This window comes from Callithrix jacchus, chromosome 8 (assembly GCF_049354715.1).
Source record: "Callithrix jacchus isolate 240 chromosome 8, calJac240_pri, whole genome shotgun sequence".
Taxonomy (NCBI): Eukaryota; Metazoa; Chordata; class Mammalia; order Primates; family Cebidae; genus Callithrix; species Callithrix jacchus.
The window spans coordinates 101,510,443-101,532,985 of NC_133509.1; the positions used below are offsets into that span (position 1 = coordinate 101,510,443).

Below are 22,543 nucleotides of genomic sequence, written 5' to 3' on the forward strand. Positions count from 1 at the left end.
TTTACTCAGGTATAAAATCTGCAGATTAAATTACCAGTCTGGGATATAGGTTTTATTGGTATTATTTTTGTTGCTATTGTTTACCGATGTATGCTCCACTCAGTAAATAATTGTTTAATACATTTTATCATAGAATATTATGTTTGGTGATTAACTTTGTTTTGTACCTTTATTAACTAGGTGTTTTTTAAGGATATAATGTGTATAGTCATGTACCAAGTGCTGCAAGATCTATAAAAAATATAAGATGTATTCCCTGCCATTAAGGAGCTTAGGGGAGCTAACTCATAGAAAGTTAGGTAACTATGCCAGTCAGTAAATGAAGATGGTTTAGAAGAAAATATTTATAAGTGTGCATTCAAAACTGGATGATGTTAGCCTAGTATTTTGAAAACATTCTCGAATATTCTATTTTTAATAAGGCACTGTTAAAAATTAGGAAGTACTGTTATTTCACATTTTAATTAGATGAGAATAACCAATTTCGTTTTCATTAATGGTGGTATTAGATCATTAATTTTCCAAAAGAATATCTGTAGAATGCTAATGAAGCTACAGTAGGAAAGAAATAAATGTTCTATAAATATTCACCATATTTAATATTTGATTGGCTTAGAACATTAATACAAATGTTCAGATTTTTTTTTTTTTTTTTTTTTTGGTAAAAGCACATTAGTGTTCTTGGTTAGGCCTGTGTGCCTTGTTTCCTGTTATGGCATTTTAGTCCAGATTAGTAGATCTATTTTGGTTTAATGGGAACAGTGCCATCTACTGAGTCATCAACTTGATATACTATATATATTTCCAGAGAAAAAAAGAAGAGAAAATATATGATTATTCACTTATTTTTGTTTTTTATTTTATTTTTAAATTTGATTGCTGCTTTATTCAGTCTCAAACAAAATTTTGATGAAAAATTATGAGTAAGCAGGTGCTTTGATGCTAAAAATTTCCTTGGTTGGAAATAGCAATTGAACTTTAAATACATTCTCTTTCTAGTACCTTAAACAGATTGAATTCTATCAAAAGCCTACTTGAACTACTTATAGTATATTTCACTTTATGCATCATAATTCCATGTTTTCCTACTTTTTATATTGTCCATTCCTCAAGCATATCTTTTCTGGTTCCTAGGTCAAAGCATTTTAAATAGATTAATAAATGATATGTTGAATTTTTATATTTTCAACTCAGTGGGATAATTAAGTTAATTGTAAAAATTATTTTGATAGTTCATCATTTCTTAAGTTCATAGCATGTTTATAAATGTATGATTACATTTCCCCTGAAAAGATGTTATAGAAAAGATATATATCCAAGAATGAGGAAATGAGTAAAATTTATTGTGTTGTGTACTATAACTAAATTTAAATCGTATTCAGCACATGAAATAGTACGTAATTTATTTTTATATTTGTGGTTCTTAATTTATTGCTACTGAGAGATGGCCTGTGTTTAAATACCTCTGTGTATAGTTACAGACCTTCACTAATGAAAAATCTGTTCTTCCTCAAGAAGTTACCAAATCTAATTTCCATACAACCATAAATCTGTTAGTGTTCTAGGGACTGGATTATATACAACTGAAAGGGAAAACTGTCACTATCATTGTGAAGCTAACTTAAAATATAGTTAATATTATTTTTTGTAGTCCAGCAACTTTTCCTGTTTATTAACAGATACCCTTCCTCTTTAACACACACCATTGTGCTTTCTAAAAATATTAGGCCAGGTGTAGTGACCCATACCTGTAATCCCAGCACTTTGGAAGGCTGAGGCTGGTGGATCATCTGAGGTCAGGGGTTTGAGAGCAGCCTAACCAACATGATGAGACTCAGCCTCTACTAAAAATATAAATAATAGCTGAGCGTGGTGGTGGGCACCTGTAATCCCAGCTACTCTGGAGGCTGAGACAGAAGAATCAGTTGAACCAGGAAGGTGGAGGTTTCAGGGAGCCAAGATCATGCCATTGCATGTCAGCCTGGGTGACAGAGTGAGACTCCGTCTCAAAAGAAAAAAAAATTAAATTTTTGTTTGACAAATTTGTATGTATTTATGGTATGCAGCATGTTTTGTTTTATATATATATATGAATGAATGTCTAAATGGAGCTAATAATGTATCCATTACCTCACATATTTGTTGTGGGAACAGGTAAAAATCTGTTAGCAATTTGAAGTATACAATATATTGTTATTAATTATATAATATATTATTAATTATAGTTACCATGATATATAATAGAACTCTTGAGCTTATTCTTCCTTTCAGCAGAAAGACCAACATCTCTTCAATCTCACCCTCTATCCCTAGCCCCTGAGAACCACTATTCTATTCTCTGCTTCTTTGATTTTCACTTTTTTAGATTCTCCATGAGTGAGAAATCATATGGTATGGACAATTAAGTTGATTCCAAGTCTTGCCTATTGTGAATAATGCCAAAATAAAACATGGGAGTGCAGGTATCTTTTTGACATGCTGATTTTATATACTTTTGATATATACCCAGAAGTGGGGTTATTGGCTCAAAGGGTTGTGCTATTTTTAATTTTTTAGGAAACCCCTTACTGTTTTCCATTATGACTGTACTAATTTACATTCCCACCAACAGTGTGAAAGGATTTCATTTTCTTCTCATTTACACTTATTTTCCATCTTTTTGATAATAGCCAGTCTAACAGGTGTGAGGTGACATCTTATTGTGGTTGTAATTTGCATTTCCCTGGTAGTTAATGATGTTGAGCATTTTTTCATATAACCGTTGGCCATTTCTTTGTCCTTCTTTGAGAAATGTCTTTTTCAGGTCTTTAGCCTGTTTTTAAATCTGGTTGTTTTCTTGCTCTTTAGTAGTTTGAGTTCCATATATATTCTGGATATTAAGCTCTTACTAAATATATGGTGTATTAGTTTTTCACACTGTTATAAAGAAATACCCAAGATTGGATAATTTATAAAGGAAAGAGGCTTAATTGCCTCACAGTTCCACGTGGCTGGGGAGGTCTCAGGAAACTTACAATCATGGCAGAAGATGAAGGGGAAGCAAGGACATTTTTTCACATGGTGACAGGAAAGAGAAGCAGAGAGCTAAGTGGGAAGAGCCCCTTATAAAACCATCAGAGCTTGTGAGAACTCACGCTCTATTACGAGAACAGCATGGGTGAAACCACCCTCATGATCCAGTCACCCACTACCAGGTCCCTCCCTTGACACATGGGCGATTACAATTCGAGATGAAATTTGGGTGGGGACACAGAACCAAACCATTATCATATGGTTTGCAAATATTTTCTCTCATTCTGTAGACAGTCTCTTCACTCTGTTGCTTATGTACTTCGCCAGACATAAGGCTTTTAGTTTGCTATAATCCCATTTGTCTATTTTTGCTTTCGTTTCCTGTGCTTTTGGGATCATATTCAAAATGCCATTCCCTCCTTTGGGAGGCTGAGGCAGGTGGATCACTTAGGTAAGGAGTTTGTGACCAGCCTGGCCAACATGGTGAAACCCTGTCTCTACTAAAAATACAAAAATTAGCCAGGTGTGGTGTCAGGCACCTCTAATCCCGGCTACATGAGAGGCTGCGGCAAGAGAATCGCTTGAACCTGGGAAGTAGAGGTTACAGTGAGCCAAGATTGCACCACTACAATCTAATCCGGCAACAGAGCGAGACTCCGTCCCAAAAACAAAAACAAAAAACAAACAAAATACCATTCCCTGGCAATGCTAGTAAGCTTTTCTCCTAGGATTTGTTCCAGTGGTTTCACAGTTTCAGGTTGCGTGTTTGTCTTTAAGTCATTTTGAGTTAATCTGTATATGATGTAAGATAAAAGTACAGATTTATTCTACTGCATGTGGTTATCCAGTTTTCCCACCATCATTTGTTGAAGGGACTGTCCTTTCTTTATTGTGCATTCTTGACATATTTTTCCAAAATTGGTTTCTTATTTCTGGTCTCTATTCTGTTTTATTGGTCTACGTGCCTGTTTTTGTGCCAGTACTGTGTTGATTACTGTAGCCTTGTAGGAGATTTTCAAATCAAGCATTATGATGCATCTAACTTTGTGCTTTTTGCTCAATATTGTTTCTCTATTTGAGGTATTTTGTGGTTCCATGTGAATTTTAGGATTTTCTGTATCTGTGAAAATTGGCATTCGAATTTTGACAGTGGTTACATTGAATCTGGAGATCACTTTGGGTAGTATGGACATTTGACCAAAATTAATTTTTACAATTCTCATGAATATTGGGTATCTTTCAATTTTTTTGTGTCTCAAATTTCTTCTGTGAATTTTTCAGATTTTTCAATTTCTTGGTTAAATTTATTTGTGTGTGCGTGTGTGTGTGTGTGTGTGTGTGTAGCTATTGTAAATGGTATGGTTTTTTATTTTTTCAGATATTTTGTTGCTAGTGAGTAGAAATGCTACTGATATTTATACATGGTTTTGTATCTTAAAACTTCACTGAATTCTTTGGTTAGTTTTAGCAGTTTTTTTTGTGTGTGGATTCTAGGGTTTTCTATACATAAGATGCTGTCAGCAAACAAGGACAATATGACTTCCACCTTTCCAATTTTGATTTTTTTTTTTTTATTTTTTGCCTAATTTCTATAACAAAGACTTCTGTTAACGATGTTGAATGGAAGTCATGAGAGTGGGTAGTGAGAGATCATAGAAGAAAAGCTTTCAACTTTTCTACTGTTGAGTATGATGTTAGCTGTGTGCTTTTCTTATATGGCCTTTATTGTGTTATGGTACATCCTTTTATTATTTTTTTTCATTCTATTATTTTTTTTATTTTTAATTTTTATAGGTACATAGAAGATGTATATATTTATGGAGTACATGAGATATTATTTCAGTACAGGCATACAATGCCTAATAATTACATCAGGGTAAATGAGGTCTCCATTACCTCAAGCCTTTATCATTTGTTTGTGTTACAAACATTTCGGTTATACCTTTTTAGTTACTGTAAAGTGTAATAAGTTACTGTTGACTGTAGTCACCCTGTTGGGCTATCAAATACTCGACCTTATTCAGTCTACGTATTATTTTGTGCCCATTAACCATCCTACTTCTCCCCCAACACCCCTCACAACTACCCTTCCCAGCCTCTATCTATTCAGCTCTTTTTTTTTTAAAAATTTATTTATTTTACTTTAGGTGCATACTATATCTGGCATTTCTCCCCATTTTATCCCTCCTCACCCTCCCCTCTCTCCCTACCCACCACTGTCTGTCTTCTACCCCCTACAACTGCCCCCAGTATGTGATGTTCTTCTCCCTGAGTCCATGTGTTCTCACCCACCTATGAGTGAGAACATAACAGTGTTTGGCTTTCTGTTCTTATGTCAGTTTGCTCAGAATGACGGTTTCCAGATTCATCCAGGTCTCTACAAAGGACATGAACTCATGGTTTTTTATGGCTGCATAGTATTCCATGGCATACATGTACCACATTTTCTTTGTCCAGTCTATCATTGATGGGCATTTGGGTTGGTTCCAGGTCTTAGCCATTGTGCACAGGGCTGCAATGAACATACATGTGCATGTGTCTTTATAGTAGAACAATTTATAGTTCTTTGCGTATATACTCAGTAATGGGATTACTGGGTCAAATGAAATTTCTATTTCTAGATCCTTGAGAAATTGCCACACTGTCTTCCACAGTGATTGAACTAATTTACACTCCCACCAACTGTGTAAGAGTCCTATTTCTCCACATCCTCTTCAGCATCTGTTGTCTCCAGATTTTTTAATGATCGCCATTCTAACTGGCGTGAGATGATATCTCAGTGTGGTTTTGATTTGCATTTCTCTAATGACCAGTGATGATGAGCATTTTTTCATGTGTTTGTTGGCCTTATATATGTCTTCTTTTGAAAAGTGTCTGTTCATATCCTTCACCTACTTTTGAATGGGTTTGGTTTTTTTTTGTTTTCCTGTATATCTGTTTTAGTTCCTTGTAGATTCTGAATATTAGGCCTTTGTCATATGGGTAGACTGCAAAAATTTTTTCCCATTCTGTTGGTTGCTGATTCACTCTAATGATGGTTTCTGTTGCTGCACAGAAGCTCTGGAGTTTAATTAGATCCCATTTGTCTATCTTGGCTTTTACTGCCATTGCATTTGGTGTTTTAGTCATGAAGTCCTTGCCTATGCCTATGTCCTGGATGGTTTTGCCAACATTTTCTTTCAGTGTTTTTATGGTGTTAGGTTTTATGTTTAAATCTTTGATCCATCTGGAGTTAATATTTATGTAAGGTGACAGGTAGGGGTCCAGTTTCTGCTTTCTGCACATGACTAGCCAGTTTTCCCAATACCATTTATTAAACATGTAGTCTTTTCCCTATTGCTTGTTTTTGCCGGGTTGTCAAAGATCAGATGGTTGTAGATGTGTGGTGTTTCTTCTGGGGTCTCTGTTCTGTTCCATTGGTCTGTCTCTGTTTTGGTACCAGTACCATGCTGTTTTGATTACTGTAGCATTGTAGTCTAGTTCGAAGTCTGGCAGTGTGATGCCTCTGGCTTTGTTCATTTTGCTTAGAATTGACCTGGCTATGCGGGCTATCTTTTGGTTGCATATGAAGTTTAAAGTGTTTTTTTCCAGTTCTGTGAAGAAGGTCAATGGTAGCTTGATGGGGATAGCATTGAATCTATAAATTACTTTGGGGAGTATGGCCATTTCACAATACTGATTCTTCCTAACCATGAATATGGAATATTTCTCTATCTGTTTGTGTCCTCTCTTATTTCGTTGAGCAGTGGTTTGTAGTTCTCCTTGAAAAGGTCCTTTACATTCTTTGTTAGTTGTATTCCTAGGTATTTTATTCTCTTTGTAGCAATTGTGAATGGGAGTTCCCTCTTGATTTGGCTCTCTGTTTGTCTGCTATGGGTATATAGGAATGCTTGTGATTGCTGCAGATTGATTTTGTATCCTGAGACTTTGCTGAAGTTGCTTATCAGTTTAAGGAGATTTTGGGCTGAGACAATGGGGTCTTCTACATATATAATCAGGTCATCTGCAAATAGAGACAATTTGACTTCTTCCTTTCCTAATTGAATACCCTTTATTTCTTTTTCTTGCCTGAATACTCTGGGTAGAACTTCCAATACTATGTTGAATAGGAATGATGAGAGAGGACATCCTTGTTTAGTGCCTGATTTCAAAGGGAATTCTTTCAGCTTTTGCCCATTCAGTATATTTGCTGTAGGTTTGTCATATATAGCTTTTATTGTTTTATCATATGTTCTGTCAATACCTAGTTTATTCAGAGTTTTTAGCATGAAGGGCTGTTGAATTTTATCGAAGGCCTTCTCTGCATCTATTAAGATAATGTGGTTTTTGTCGTTGGTTCCATTTATGTTATGGATTACATTTATGGATTTGCATATGTTTAACCAACCTTGCATCCCCGGGATGAAGCTTACTTGGTCGTGATGGACAAGCTTCTTGATGTGCTGTTGCAATCTGTTTGCCAGTATTTTATTGAAGATTTTTGCATCGATGTTCATCATGGATATTGGCCTGAAGTTTTCTTTTTTAGTTGAGTCTCTGCCTGGTTTTGGTATCAGGATGATGTTGGTCTCTTAAAATGAGTTACAGAGGATTCCCTTCTTTTGTATTGTTTGATACAGTTTCAGAAGGACTGGAACCAGCTCCTCTTTGTATGACTGGTGTAATTCGTCTGTAAACCTGTCTGGACCTAGACTTTTTTTGGTTGGTACGCTATTGATTGCTGCCTCCACTTCAGACCTTGTTTTTGGTCTATTCAGCGTTTCAACTTCCTCCTGGTTTAGTCTTCATAGAGTACAAGTGTCTAGGAATTTATCCATTTCTTCCTGGTTTACTGGTTTATGTGAGTAGAGCTGTTTTTAGTAATCCCTGATGGTAGTTTGTATTTCTGTGGGATCAGTAGCGATATCCCCTTTATCGTTTTTTTATTGCATCTATTTGATTCGTCTCCCTTTTTTTTTTTATATTAATCTGTCTAGCGGTCTTTTCTTTGATCTTTTCAAAAAACCACCTCCTGGATTTATTGATTTTTTTTTTGGAGGATTTTTTGTGTCTTTATCTCCTTCAGTTTGGCTCTGATCTTAGTTATTTCTTGTCTTCTGCTAGCTTTTGAGTTTTTTTTTTTTTATCTTGCTCCTCTAGCTCTTTCAATTTTGACGATAGGATGTTGATTTTAGATCTTTCTTCTCTTCTCTGGTGAGCATTTATTGCTATAAATTTCCCTCTCAACACTTCTCTAAAGGTGTCCCAGAGATTCTGGTAAGTTGTGTCTTCATTCTGGTTGGTTTCGAAGAACATCTTTATTTCTGCCTGCATTTCATTGTTTATCCAGTTGACACGCAGAAGCAAGTTGTTCAGTTTCCAAGTGGTTGCCCGGGTTTGAGTGTGTTTCTGGATTCTGAGTTCTAGTCTGATTGTGCTGTGGTCTGATAGAGCGTTTGTTATGATTTCTGTTCTTTTGCATTTGCTGAGGAGTGATTTGCTTCCAATGATGTGGTCAGTTTTAGATTAAGTGCAATGTGATGCTGAGAAAAATGTATATTCTGTGGATTTGGGGTGGAGTGTTCTGTATATGTCTATTAGGTCCGCTTGGTCCAGCTCTGCATTCAAGTCCTGGATATCCTTGTTAATTTTCTGTCTCATTGATCTGTCTAACATAGACAGTGGAGTGTTGAAGTCTCCCACTATTATTGTGGGGGCGTCTAGATCCCGTTTTAGGTTGGTGAGAACTTGCTTTATGTATCTGGGTGCTCCTGTGTTCGGGGCATATATATTTAGGATAGTTAGCTCTTCCTGTTGGATTGATCCTTTTACCATTATGTAGTGTCCTTCTTTGTCTCTTTTGCTTTTTGTTGGTTTGAAGTCCATTTTATCAGAGATTAGGATTGGAACTCCTGCATTTTTTTCTTCTCCATTTGCTTGGTAAATCTTCTTCCATCCCTTTATTTTGAGTCTGTGTGTGTCTTTGTATGTAAGATGGGTTTCCTGAATACAGCACACCCACGAGTTCTGACTTTTTATCCAGTTTGCCAGTCTGTGTCTTTACATTCAATGTTAATATTGTTATGTGTGAATGTAGGCCATTTATGTTATGTGTGAATGTAGGCCATTTACATTCAATGTTAATGTTGTTATGTGTGAATTTGATCCTGCCATTTTGTTACTGGCTGGTTTTCTTTCCCATTAGTTGACTCATTCTCTTCATTGCAATTTTGGTCTTTGCCCAGCTGGTTTGCTTTTGCAGTGTCTGGTACTTGTTCCTTTCCGTGCTTAGTGTTTCTTTCAGGAACTCTTGTAGGGCAGGTCTGGTGGTGACAAAATCTCTCAATAATTGCTTGTCTGTAAAGGATTTTATTTCTCCTTCACTTACAAAGCTTAGTTTGGCTGGATATGAGATTCTGGGTTGAAAGTTCTTTTCTTTAAGGATGTTGAATATTGGCCCCCACTCTCTTCTACCTTGTACGGTTTCTGCCAACAGATCTGCTGTGAATCTGATTGGCTTACTTCTGTGGGTGACCTGACCTTTCTCTCTCTGGCTGTCCTTAGCATTTTTTCCTTCATCTCAACCCTGGTGAATCTGATGATTATGTGCCTTGGGGTTGCTCTTCTTGAGGAATATCTTTGTGAAGTTCTCTGTATTTATTGAATTTGAAACTTGGACTGCCTTGCTAGGCTTGGGAAGTTCTTCTGGATAATATCCTGGAGCGTGTTTTCCAGCTTGGATTCTTTCTCCCCATCATATTCAGGTACACCAATCAAGCGTAGATAGGTCTTTTCACATAATCCCATTATTTCTTGGAGGCTTTGTTCATTTCTTTTCACTCTTTTTTCTCTTGTCTTACCTTCTCATTTTATTTCATTGAGTTGATATTCAATCTTTGATAGCCTTTCTTCTGCTTGATTGATTTGGGTATTAAAACGTGTGTTTGCTTCACATAGTTCTTGTGCTGTGTTTTTCAACTCCATCAGGTTGTTTATGTTCTTCTCTAAGCTGGTTATTCTAGTTAGCATTTCATCCAACCTTTTTTCAAGGGTTTTGATTTCTTTGCCTCGGGTTAGAATGTGTTCCTTTAGCTCAGAAAAGTTTGTTATTATCCGCTTTCTGAAGCCTGTTTCGGTCAATTCATCGCACCCCTTGGTTGAGTTGTAATCCTGTGTTGTTGAGGAGTTGTGATCCCTTGAAGGAGAAGAGGTGTTCTGGTCTGTGATGGTTTCATCTTTTTTGTGTGTTTTTTTTCCCATCTTTGTGGTTTACCTGGCTGTGTTGTCAGGGAGCTGCTTGATGATGTAGCTTGTCTGCCTGTGGAGGCAGTAGTGGGTTTCTAGGGACTCCTTCAGGTTACTAGGGAAGCTTCCTGTGTCTTTTTTGTTTATACTGAGAGATTAGGCCCACCTCTTCTACTGACCTGTAGGTGCTCTGGGTTGTCAAGAATGCTGTCCTGTTACTACCTAGGCTTCCTGTGTTTTTTGTTAAAACTTGTAGCCCCTCTAGTCGTGGGTTGTGGTTGTGCCCTTCCTCCACTGGGCTGGATCATTCAGGGTTCATCTTAGACTGTGGCTGCGCAACCCACTAGAGTCAGAACTTAAGCCCTCTGGGGTTTGTGGGGGAGGGGAGGGACCCACCCTGCTGTACCTGGCCATCTCCACCTTTCAGCTTCCTCTCTCTTAGGTCATGGGGTAGGGGCCCGCCCAGCTGCTCCTTCTTACAGCTCCCTTTCTCTCCGGGCAGAGGGAGGGGGCAATAATTCAGTCCACAGGCTCCTATTCAACTCAGCACTTGTAATTAATTCCCGGCGCTTGTCTGGCAAAGATCCCCTGTTCTGTGTACTGATGAGGCTTTGGGGGAAGTGCTGTATCTGGACTGGAGTTCCAGAGGGTAGCCTTTGACTCGCCAGTCAGATGCACTTTCAGGGTGAAGCAGCACCCCTCCCTGCCTCGGATTGCCCTGAGTAGGGTTTGCTCACCATCGGACCAGACACGTTGAAATGCACCTGGTACCTCAGTTGAATCTAGGAGATCTCTGGATTTCTGCGTCTCTCCTGCTGGGTGTTGTGCGCCGGAATTGTGTCTAATTGGCCATCTTGGATCTTCCTGGTACATCCTTTTATAACTCATTGTTTTATTTTCCCTTTGCCTTCTTCTTTGACCCACTGGTTATTAAATAACATGTTGTTTAATTTCCACATCGTTGTGGTTGGATATTGCATTTCATACCACTATGGTTGGAAATCATAAATGGTATCATTTGGATCTTAAATTTATTACAACTTATTTTGTGGGATAACATATATAACTTATTTTGTGAAATGTTTCGTGTATACTTGATAAGAATGTGGATTCTGCTTTTGTTGGAAGGAATATTCTGTGTATATCTGTTAGGTCTGTTTGGTCCATACTGCTGTTCAATTCTGTTGTTTAATTATTGATTTTCTTTCTGGATAGTCTCATTTTTGCTGAAGGTGTAATATTGATGTTTTCTACTATTATTGTTTTGCTCTCTATTTCCCCATCAGTTCTGGTAGTATTTGTTTACATATTTAGGTGGTCTGATTTTGGGTGCATATAAACTTAAAATTTTATGTTTTGTTGATGAATTGACCACTTTATAGTTTTATAATGACTTTCTTTATCTCCTGTGACTTAAAGTCTTCTTTGTTTTGAATACAGCTACTCCTGCCCTCTTTTGGTTTCCATATCCATGGGGTACTTTTTTGTATCCTTTCACATTTGGCCTATTTGTGTCCTTTCAGGTGAAATGAATCTCTTGTAGATAGCATACAGTTGAGCCTTGTTTTTTTTTTTTCCTTAAATATTCATTCGGCCACCCTGTCTTTTGATTCAAGAATCAGTTCATTTACATTCAAGGTGTGTATTGATAGGTAAAGATATGCTAGTACTATTTTTGCATTTTCTGGTAGTTGTAGATTGTTTCTTCCATTCTGGCTGACTTTATTTGTGATTCGATGATTTTTCTGTAGTAGTATGCTTTGGTTCTGTTTTCTTTATTCTCTTGTATCTACTACAGAGTGTTTGTAGTTACTTTGAGGCCTGCATAAAACATCTTGTCACTCCAACAGATTATTTTAAGCTCATAAATGATTTAACTTAAATTTATGCTAAAAGCATACACTAACTTTTCCTTTACCCCACATTTTTTGTTATTAATGTCACAATTTATATCTTTTATATATTGTGTGTGTATTCGTTAAAAATTATTGTATCTATGCTTATTTGAATGCTTTTCTTTTAACTTTCATACTATAGTTAAAAGTGATTTATGTACCACCATTATAGTATTAGAATGTTGTCTGTTTGAGTATATTCTTAGCTTACAGTGAGTTTTATACTTTCATATGTTTACATGATGCTAGTTAGCATCCTTTACTTATAACCAGATTTCTCTTTAGCATTTCTTGATAAGCAAGTGGACACTGATGTTATAATGGGAAAAAAATAGTCTATAGCAGTGCATCTCTAATTTTCATTTCAATTTAATTGCCTAGGAATCTTGTTGACCGATGATTCTGATTTAGAAGTTATGAAGGTGGGACCTGAGATTCTGCATTTCTAACAAACTCCCAGATGCTGCTGTTACTAGTCTATAGACCACACTTAAAAGTGGCATGGGACTTAAAATAGGGTAAGTTACCACAAAATTTTAAAATTTTAAAGGTAGAAGGAACGGTACAATGTTGGTAATTCTTAAAAACATACGTACTGTCTGTCCTGGTTTCAGGATGAAGATACTAAAACTTAGAGAATCTGAGGGTCAGGGATAAGGTCATAATAGCTAGCAGTAGAGCCATAGGAAATTCAACTTATCCTATAGTTTCTGTGTGCTTTCCTCTATACTAGTGCTTCCTAAATTTCAGTTATTTACATATATTATGTAGGTTCCTCAGATAAATCTATACAGGGTAGGTGAAATCCCTGGAATGTGCTGTTACAATTATTCCTTCTTCAAGTAACTGAAGATATTAAATTATGGCAAGGTTTCTCAACCAAAGTCTCGGTGATATCTATACACTTACATTAAAGGAAAATGAATACATAGGCAATCCCCTGTCAGAATTTTTGGAATTCTGATCTTTACTGTTTTGATAAGTCTCTTCCAAAGGTGTTTTAGGGACTTATTTATCAATTTGATTACTAAGTAAAGCAAGGAAAGAACTAAAGAAATTTTGCATGGGGAGAAGACCAATGAGATTTCACTATGAACAGAATAGTGACTAAATTTTACCGTGTGGCCTACAATGTCTGTCTCAGTCAAGGTTATATACAATCCCTCTGTACTCTTCTGTCTCCCAATATCATATCTGGAACGAAGACACTTGGACAAATAAAGAATCCTACTTTTAGATGGGAGACTGAAAGTAATAAATAAATATTAAGACATTGCATGAGGAACAAAGGAAGAGTGGCTCTCTTTAACTCATTTCTCCTCAAATTACTATTTTGTTGTGCTTTATGAAAATTAACCGTCTGAACAAGAGAAGGAAGTTAGTTTAATTTTGGAAGATCTTAAATTGCATATCAATTCTCCAATGTTGGCCATTTTTAATCAACTCAGTTTTTAAACAAAAACTTATAAATTTGACTGAACTGAAGATTTCTATAGAGAGCTTCAACATAAGACTTGATCAAGCAGAAGAAAGGATCAGTAAACTCTTAGACAGGTTATTAAAAATTACCCAGTCAAAGGAACAAAAAGAATAAAGGAATGAAAAAGAGTGAGAAAGGCTATGAGAATTATGGTGCAATGAAGCAAACTAATCTTTGCATTATAGGAGTTCCAGAAGGAACAGAGAAGAGAAAGGAGTAGTGAATGTATTTAAAGAAATAATGACAGAAAACTTCTATAAACTAGGGACAGATATGAATATCTACACATAAGAAGCTTGAAGATCTCCAGTTAGGTTCAGTTGAAACAAGGCTAAAATAAGACATAGTAAAACTCTCAGAAGCATTAAGACAAAGAGAGGATCCTGAAAGCAGCAAGAGAAAGAAGCATATCTTATAAAAGAGAACTCCAATATGGCTGTCATTAGATTTCTCAGAATTAACCTTGCAGGTCGGGGTAGAATGCAATGCTATATTAAAGAAAAACAACAACAAAACCCAAGCAAACAAAAATTTCTTGCTAAAAACAAAAACAAAAACAAAAACAAAACAAACAAACAAAAAAAAAACTAGCAACCATAAAGTTGTCCCTCAGAAATGAAGAAGAGATAAGGGCTTTCCCAGACGAGTAAGAGCTGAGGAAGTTCACTAGACTTGCTGTATAAGAAATGCAAAAGGGAATTCTTCAAGCTGAAAGTAAAGGATGGTAATTGGTAATATGAAAACATATAAATGTATAAAAGTCACTTGTGAAAGTAAGTACATAGTCAAATTTAGAATGCTGTAATGCTATAATGGTGGTGTGTAAATCAATTATATCTTTAGCGAGGTTTAAATATAAAGCTGTTAAAATAGGTATATTTACAATAATTAAGTGATATACAATGTATAAAATATGTAAATTGTGATCAATAACAATATGTTGGGGAAAATAAAATTGTAGAGTTTCTGTATGTTATTGAAGTTATCAGCTTAAAAACAGTCTGTTATAACCATAATATGTTTTATATAAGCTTCATGGTAACCACAAATAAAAGAACTATAGTGGATACACAGGAGATAAGTAAGAAATCAAAGCATACCACAACAGAGAATCATTAAATTACAAAGGAAGACAGGTAGAGTGGAAGAAAGGAACAAAGAACTTGCAAAGATACCAAAAAACAATGAATAAAATGGCAGTAGTATCTCTTTATATGTCATATAAGTAGTTTAAGTGTCAGTGGATTAAATTCTTCCATCTAAAGACACAGAGCCACTGAATGGATTTTTTTAAAAATCCAAACTATATGCTGTTAACAAGAGACGTGTTTTATCTTTAAGGACACAAATATACTGAAAGTGAAGAAATGGAAAAAGATAGTTTATGAAAATTGAAACCAAAAAAGAGCAGAGCTAGCTATACTTAGATGAAATAGACATTAAATAAAACATTGTGAAAAGATGCACAGAAGATTATTATATAATGATAAAAAGGGTCGATTCATCAAGAAGATACAACAATTGTAAACAGATATGCAGTCAACATCAGAACACCTAAATACATAAAGCAAATATTAATAGATCTGAAGGAAGAAACAAGACTGCAAGACAACAATAGTATAGGATGCCAGTATTTCACATTCATCAATAAATAGATCATCCACTTAGAAAATCAATATGGAATTTGATTTACAATTTGATGTGCGGACTTCAATCATAAAATAGATAAACTATACCTAGCAAACATATATCAGAATAGTTTATCCAACAACAGCGGAACACACATCCTTCTTAAGCACACGCTAAACATTCTCTAGGGTAGACTATATGTTAGTCCAGAAAACAAATCTTAATACACTTAAGAGGATTTAAATGATATCAAGGATATTTTTGACCACAATGGTGTGAAGTTATAAATCAGTAATAGGAAGAATTTCAAAAAATTACAAATATGTGGAAATTAAATTACATGCTTCTCAATCAGTGGGTCAAAGATGAAATTAAAAGGACAATAAAAAAGTATGTTGAGATTAGTGAAAGTAGACAGTCAACATATCAATTTGTATAGGATTCAGCAAAATCAGTTCTTAGAGAGAAGTTTATAGCACTAGATGCCTACATATAAAAAAAGAAAAATCTGGAACAATCTGGTGTTACACTTCAAGGAACTAGAAAAATGACAGCCTAAGCCCAAAGTTAGTTGAATGTATGAAATAGTAAACATCAGAACAGAAATAAATGAAATACAAATTGTAGAAACAATAGAAGAGATCAACAGAGCTAACAGTTGTTTTTTTTTAAAGATAAAATGGACAAACCTTTAGCTAAGCTGAAAAAATAGTGAAGAGTTAAAGAAATAAAATCAGAAATGAAAGAGGATACATTACAACTTATATATAACAGGAATATGAAGAATCATAAGAGACAACTATGAGCTGTCATATGCCAACAAATTAGATAACGTAGAAGAAATGTATAAATTCCTAGAAACATACATCCTACCAAGACTAAATCATGAAGAAGTTGAAAATCTGTATAATAATAAGTAAGGAGGTTGAATCAGCAATCATAAACCTCCCTACCAACAACCCAGGACATGAGGCCTTTACTAGTGAATTCTACTTAATATTTAAAGAATTAACACCAGTGTTTCTCAAGATCTCTCAAAAAATTGAGTTGATGAGAGAAAGCTTCCAAACTCATTTTAAGAGGCCATTTTACCATGATACCAAAGTCAAAGATACTACAAGAAAAATAAAATGCAGGCCAGTATTGTTGATTAAGATAGATGCAGAAATTCTCAACAATATACTAGTAAACCAATATATTAAAAGCATCATACACCATGCTCAAGAACTTGGGGTTCTTTAGCACATGTAGACAGCGGTTTGAATAAAGACAGTAAGCAGAGCTGTCAAGAGAAAAAAGGTAGTGAGAGGCGCACAAGAATGAAAGAACCAAAGGAAGTATCTGCGTTGGGTAGGGGTAGGGTGCATATAAAGGAGATGTAGGGAAACCAGAAGCTGTGGTGTGGCAACAGTCAAGAAGAAAGCTAATTTCAGGTAGGGATCGACCAGTGGTATCAATCATGCAGGAGGTAGCTGATGGGCATTAGTGACTCTGAGAGTAGGTTTAATCCCATGAAGAGGTGGAAGTCAGATTGGTACAAGCTTAAGATGTGAGATGATGATGGATGATGATGTAAATGGAAACTATTTTTGCAACAAGTTGCACTTAAAAGAAGAGGATGAAGAAAATGGGAGTCAGAGGATGTAGCCAGGTTCAGGAAAGGGGGATTCAAGAGTAAAAGAGGGCTTAACAGGTTTGTAGACTGAAGGGTAGGAGCTGATGGTAAAGTGAGGGGAGGGGGTGGAAAATGTGAGAGAGATGGGCTGTAATAGCAGGGCTTGGTTCAGAAGATTCTGGAAGAAAGTAGGATCAAGACAGGATTTTCCTTTAGGACTTTGGGAAAGAGAACAGGACACAGGTTACATGGAATGTCTAAGACAGAGAAGGAAATTGAAAGTGCTCCTGTAGGATGACTTGAATTTGTGCTTTTATTTTTATATTTACTATGTTTTAGTAGGCAACAGCAGCAAGGATATTTTATTTAAAAATCCACAATTCTTAGAGGACTCTATTTAAAAGACGAATGACAAAAATTGCCTTCCACATATACTGTCCTAACCCCCAACCCACCTCTACCCTGCCAAATTAATCTGCCAAACTAGATAAAAGATTTTTTTTTTTTCAGCCAGGAAGACAGTGCTCTTTTGGATAATACAAAACAAACAAAAAATCTGTATGTGCTTTACAAAGCTAAATTTCTGCATTTGTAAGTCAAACATTTATCATAGTACCAGATGGTGAAGACATATCTGTTGAAATTCAAAATCCAACAGTTTTAACAAAGAAAGATGAACAAAACAATTTTTTAAAAAGATAAACAGTTGAAAAACTTTTAACTGACAAAAATGAGAGATATGAGACTGAAATATATGAAATAAAAATATGAGACTGAAATATATGAAATAAAAAATGAAAGAGTAGACAATACAGGACATACCACAGAAATACAGAGGACAAGAGACTGCTGTGAACAATTGTACACCAACAAATTAGATAACCTAAAAGTCATGGATAAGATCCTAGAAATGTACAAACTACCAAAACTGAATCATGAAGAAATAGAAAAGCTTAACATAATGATAACAAGTAAGGAGATTAAATCAATAAGAAAAAATAGCTCTTATCAGAAAAAGTTCAGGCCTTGGTGGTTTCACATCTGAACTTTACAAACATTTAAAGAAGAGGTAATACCAACCATTCTGAAATTCTTCCAAAAAATTGAGGAGTAGATAAAACTTTCAAACTTTTTTTAAGAGGCCTGTATTACCCTGATGCCATAGGCAGACAAGTACATTATAAGAAAAAAATACAGACCGGTATTCCTAATGAATATAGATGCAAACATTCTCAATAAAATACTAGCAAACCAAATTCAGTAACACATTATAAGGATCTGTTATCATGATTGAGGTGGATTTATTTCTAGGATGCAAAGGTGACCCAACTTATGCAAATCAGCAGAGGTCATACACTGCATTAACAAAAAGAAAGACCAAAATATGGTTATCTCAAATGATGCAGAAGAGGCATTTGACAAAATCTAAAATATTAAGTATAGAAGATGTATTAGTCCATTCTCACATTGATATAAAGAACTGCCTGACAGCAGCCCTAGTCAGGGGCTTATAGATAAAACTTCCATCTCCTTGGGACAGAGCACCTGGGGGAAGGGGTGACTGCGGGCACAGCTTCAGCAGACTTAAACGTTTCTGCCTGCTGGCTCTGAAAAGAGCAGTGTATCTCCCAGCACAGCACTCGAGCTCTGCTAAGGGACAGAGTGCCTCCTCAAGTGGGTTCTTGACCCCCGTGCCTCCTGACTGGGAGACACCTCCCAGCAGGGGTTGACAGATGCTTCATACAGGAGGGCTCCATCTGGCATCTGGTGGGTGTTCCTCTGGGAAAAAGCTTCCAGAGGAAGGAACAGGCAGCAATCTTTGCTGTTCTGCAGCTCTACTGGTGATACCCAGGCAAACAGGGTCTGGAGTAGACCTCCAGTAAACTCCAGCAGACCTGAGCAGAGGGGCCTGTTAAAAGGAAAACTACCAAACAGAAGAATAGCATCAACATCAGCAAAAAGGAAGTCTAAACAAAACCCCATCTGCAGCATTACTGGTATCAAAGGCAAAAGGTAGATAAATCCATGAAGATGAGGAAAAACAGTGCTAAAAGGCTGAAAATTCCAAAACCAAAACGTGACTTCTCCTCCAAAGGATCACAACTACTCACCGGCAAGGGAACAAAACTGGAAAGAGAATGAATTTAGTAAATTGACAGAAGTAGGCTTCAAAAGGTGGATGATAACAAACTAATCTGAGCTAAAGAAGCGTATTCTAACCCAATGCAAGGAAGCTAATAATCTTGAAAAAAAAAGAGGAATTACTAACTAGAATAACCAGTTTAGAGAAGAACAAAAATGAACTGATGGAGCTGAAAAACACAGCATAAGAACTTTGTGAAGCATATACAATTATCAATAGCCAAATCCATAAAGTGGAAAAAAGGATATCAGAGATTGAAGCTCAGCTGAATGATACAAAGTGTGAAGACAAGATAGGAAAAAAAAAGAATGAAAAGAAATGAACCTCCAAGCCTCTAAGAAATATGAGACTATATGAAAAGACCAAACCTATGTTTGATCAGTGTATCTGAAAGCGACAGGGAGAATGGAACCAAGTTGGAATATGCTCTTCAGTATATTATTTAGGAGAACTTCCCCAACCAAACAACACAGGCCAGCATTCAAATTCAGGAAATACAGAGAACACCACATAGATACTCCTCGAGAAGAGCATCCCCAGGACACATATTGTCAGATTCACCAAGGTTGAAATGAAAAAAAAAAATGTTAAGGGCAGCCAGAGAGAAAGGTCGGGTACCCACAAAATGAAGCCCATCAAAATAACAGTAGAGATCTCTCTGCAGAAATCCTACAAGCTAGAAGACTTGGGGACCAATATTCAACATTCTATAGAAAAGAATTTTCGACCCAGAATTTCGTATTCCACCAAACTAAGCTTTATAAGTGAAGGAAAAATAAAATCCTTGGGGCCGGGTGCAGTGGCTGATGCCTATAATCCCAGCACTTTGGTAGGCTGAGGCGGGTGGCTCACGAGATCAACAGATCGAGACCATCCTGGTTAACAAGGTGAAACCCCATCTCTACTAAAAATACAAAAATTAGCTGGGTGTGGTGGCGTGCACCTTTAGTCCCAGCTACTCGGGAGGCTGAGGTAAGAGAATTGCTTGAACCCAGGAGGCGGAGGTTGCAGTGAGCCAAGATCACGCCATTGCACTCCAGCCTAGGTAACGAGTGCAACTCCAACTAAAGAAAGAAAGAAAGATAATAAAATCCTTTCCAGATAAGCAAATGCTTCGAGAGTTTGTCACTACCAGGCCTATCTTACAAGAACTCCTGAAGGAAGCAGTAAATATAGAAAGGAAAAACTGATACCAGCCTGCAAAAACATACCAAATTGTAAAGACCATTGACACCATGAAGAAACTTTATTAACTAATGGGTAAAATAACTAGCTAGCATTATAATGAGAGGATCAAATATACACATAACAATATTAACCTTAAATGTAAATGGGCTAAATGTTCGAATTAAAAGACACAGACTGGCAAATTGGATAAAGAGTCAAGACCCATAGGTGTGCTGTATTCAAGAAACTGATCTCACCTGCAGAGACACACATAGACTCAAAATAAAGGGATGGAGGAATATTTACCAAGCAAATGGAAAGCCAAAAAAAAAAAGAAAGAGAAAAGCAGGAGTTGCATTCCTACTCTCTAATAAAACAGACTTTAAACCAGCAAAGATAAAAAAGACAAGGGCATTACATAATGGTAAAGGGATCATTGCAACAAGAAGAGCTATCCTAAATATATATATATATTTAGGATATATATATATATGTACACCCAATACAGGAGCACCCAGATTCATAAAGCAGGTTTTTAGAGACCTACAAAGAGACTTAGACTCCCACAATAATGGTGGGAAACTTTAACACCCCACTGTCAATATTAGACAGATCAACAAAACAGAAAATTAACAAGGATATTCAGGGCTTGAACTCAGCTTTGGACCAAGTGGACCTAATAGACATCTAGAGAACTCTCTACCCCAAATCAACAGAATATACATTCTTCTCAGCACCACATCACACTTATTCTAAAATTGACCACATAATTTGAAGTAAAACACTCCTCAGCAAATGCAAAAGAACAGAAATCATAACAGTCTCTCAGACCACAGTGCAATCAAATTAGAACTCAGGATTAAGAAACTCACATAAAACTGCACATCTACATGGAAACTGAACAACCTGCTCCTGAATGACTACTGGATAAAAATGAAATTAAAGCAGAAATAAATAAGTTATTTGAAACCAATGAGAACAAAGACACAAGGTACCAGAATCTCTGGGACATGGCTAAAGCAGTGTTAAGAGGGAAATTTATACCATCAAATACCCACAGGAGAAAGCAGGAAAGATCTAAAATTGACAACCTAATATCACAATTAAAAGAACTAGAGAAGCAAGAACAAACAAATTCAAAAGTTAGCAGAAGACAAGAAATAACTAATATCAGAGCAGAACTGAAGGAGACAGAAACACAAAACACCCTTCAAAAAATCAGTGAATCCAGGAGCTGATTTTTTTTAAAGATTAACAAAATAGACCCCTATCCAGACAACAGAGAAGAATCAAATAGCCACGATCAAAAATGACAAAGGGATATCACCACTGATCTCACAGAAATACAAACTATCATCAGAGAATACTATAAACAGCTCTATGCAAATAAACTAGAAAATCTAGATGAAATGAATAAATTCCTGGACACATACACTCTTCCAAGACTAAGCCAGGAAGAAGTAAAATACCTGAATAGACAAAAAACAAGTTTTGAAATTGAGGCAGTAATTAATAACCCACCAACCAAAAAAACCACAGGACCAGACAGATTCACAGCTGAATTCTACCAGAGGTAGAAAGAGGAGCTGATAACATTCCTTCTGAAACTATTCCAAATAGAAAAAGTGGGACTCTTCTGTAATTCATTTTATGAGGCCAGCATTATCCTGATACCAAAACCTGGCAGAGACGCAACAAAAAAAGCAAATTTCAGACCAATATTCCTGATGAATATGGATATAAAAACTCTCAATAAAATATGGCAAACCAAACCCAGAAGCACATCCAAAAGCTTATCCACCATGATCAAGTCAGCTTCTTCCCTGGGATGCAAGGCTAGTTCAACATATGCAAATCAATAAACATAATCCATAACATAAACAGAACCAATGGCAAAAACCACATGATTATCTCAATAGATGCAGAAAAGGCCTTTGATAAAAATTTAACACCACTTCATTCTAAAAACTCTTAGTAAGCTAGCTATTGATGAAACATATCTCAGAATAGTAAGAGCTATTTATGAGAAACCCAGAGCCAATATCATACTAAATGGGCAAAAACTGGAAGCATTCCCTCTGAAAACCAGCACCAGACAAGGATGCCATCTCTCACCACTCCTATTCAACATAGTATTGGCAGTTCTGGCCAGGGCAATCAAGCAAAAGAAAGAAAAGATATTCAAATAGAAAGACAGGAAGTCAAATTGTCTCTGTTTGCAGATGACATGATTGTATATTTAGAAACCCTATCATCTCAGCACAAAATCTCTTTAAGCTGATAACCAACTTCAGCAAAGTCTCAGGATACAAAATCAATGTGTAAAAATCACAAGCATTCCTATACACCAGTAACAGACAGAAAGCCAAATCATGAGT

The 22,543-nt window shown here is 36.2% G+C and overlaps 1 protein-coding gene across 50 annotated transcripts in view; it reads left to right on the forward strand.

Moving 5' to 3' along the window:
- The window catches only part of GPHN (gephyrin), a 689,342-nt gene that overhangs the window by 49,708 nt on the left and 617,091 nt on the right, over positions 1-22,543 (forward strand). For 11 of the 50 annotated variants that reach the window (XM_078335184.1, XM_078335182.1, XM_078335191.1 and 8 more), the window contains exon 2: positions 12,513-12,649. The exons of the other annotated variants lie outside the window; for them this stretch is intronic. The gene's annotated coding sequence lies outside the window, so the exon portion shown is untranslated. The remainder of the gene's footprint in view (positions 1-12,512; positions 12,650-22,543) is intronic. 50 annotated transcript variants of the gene reach the window in all.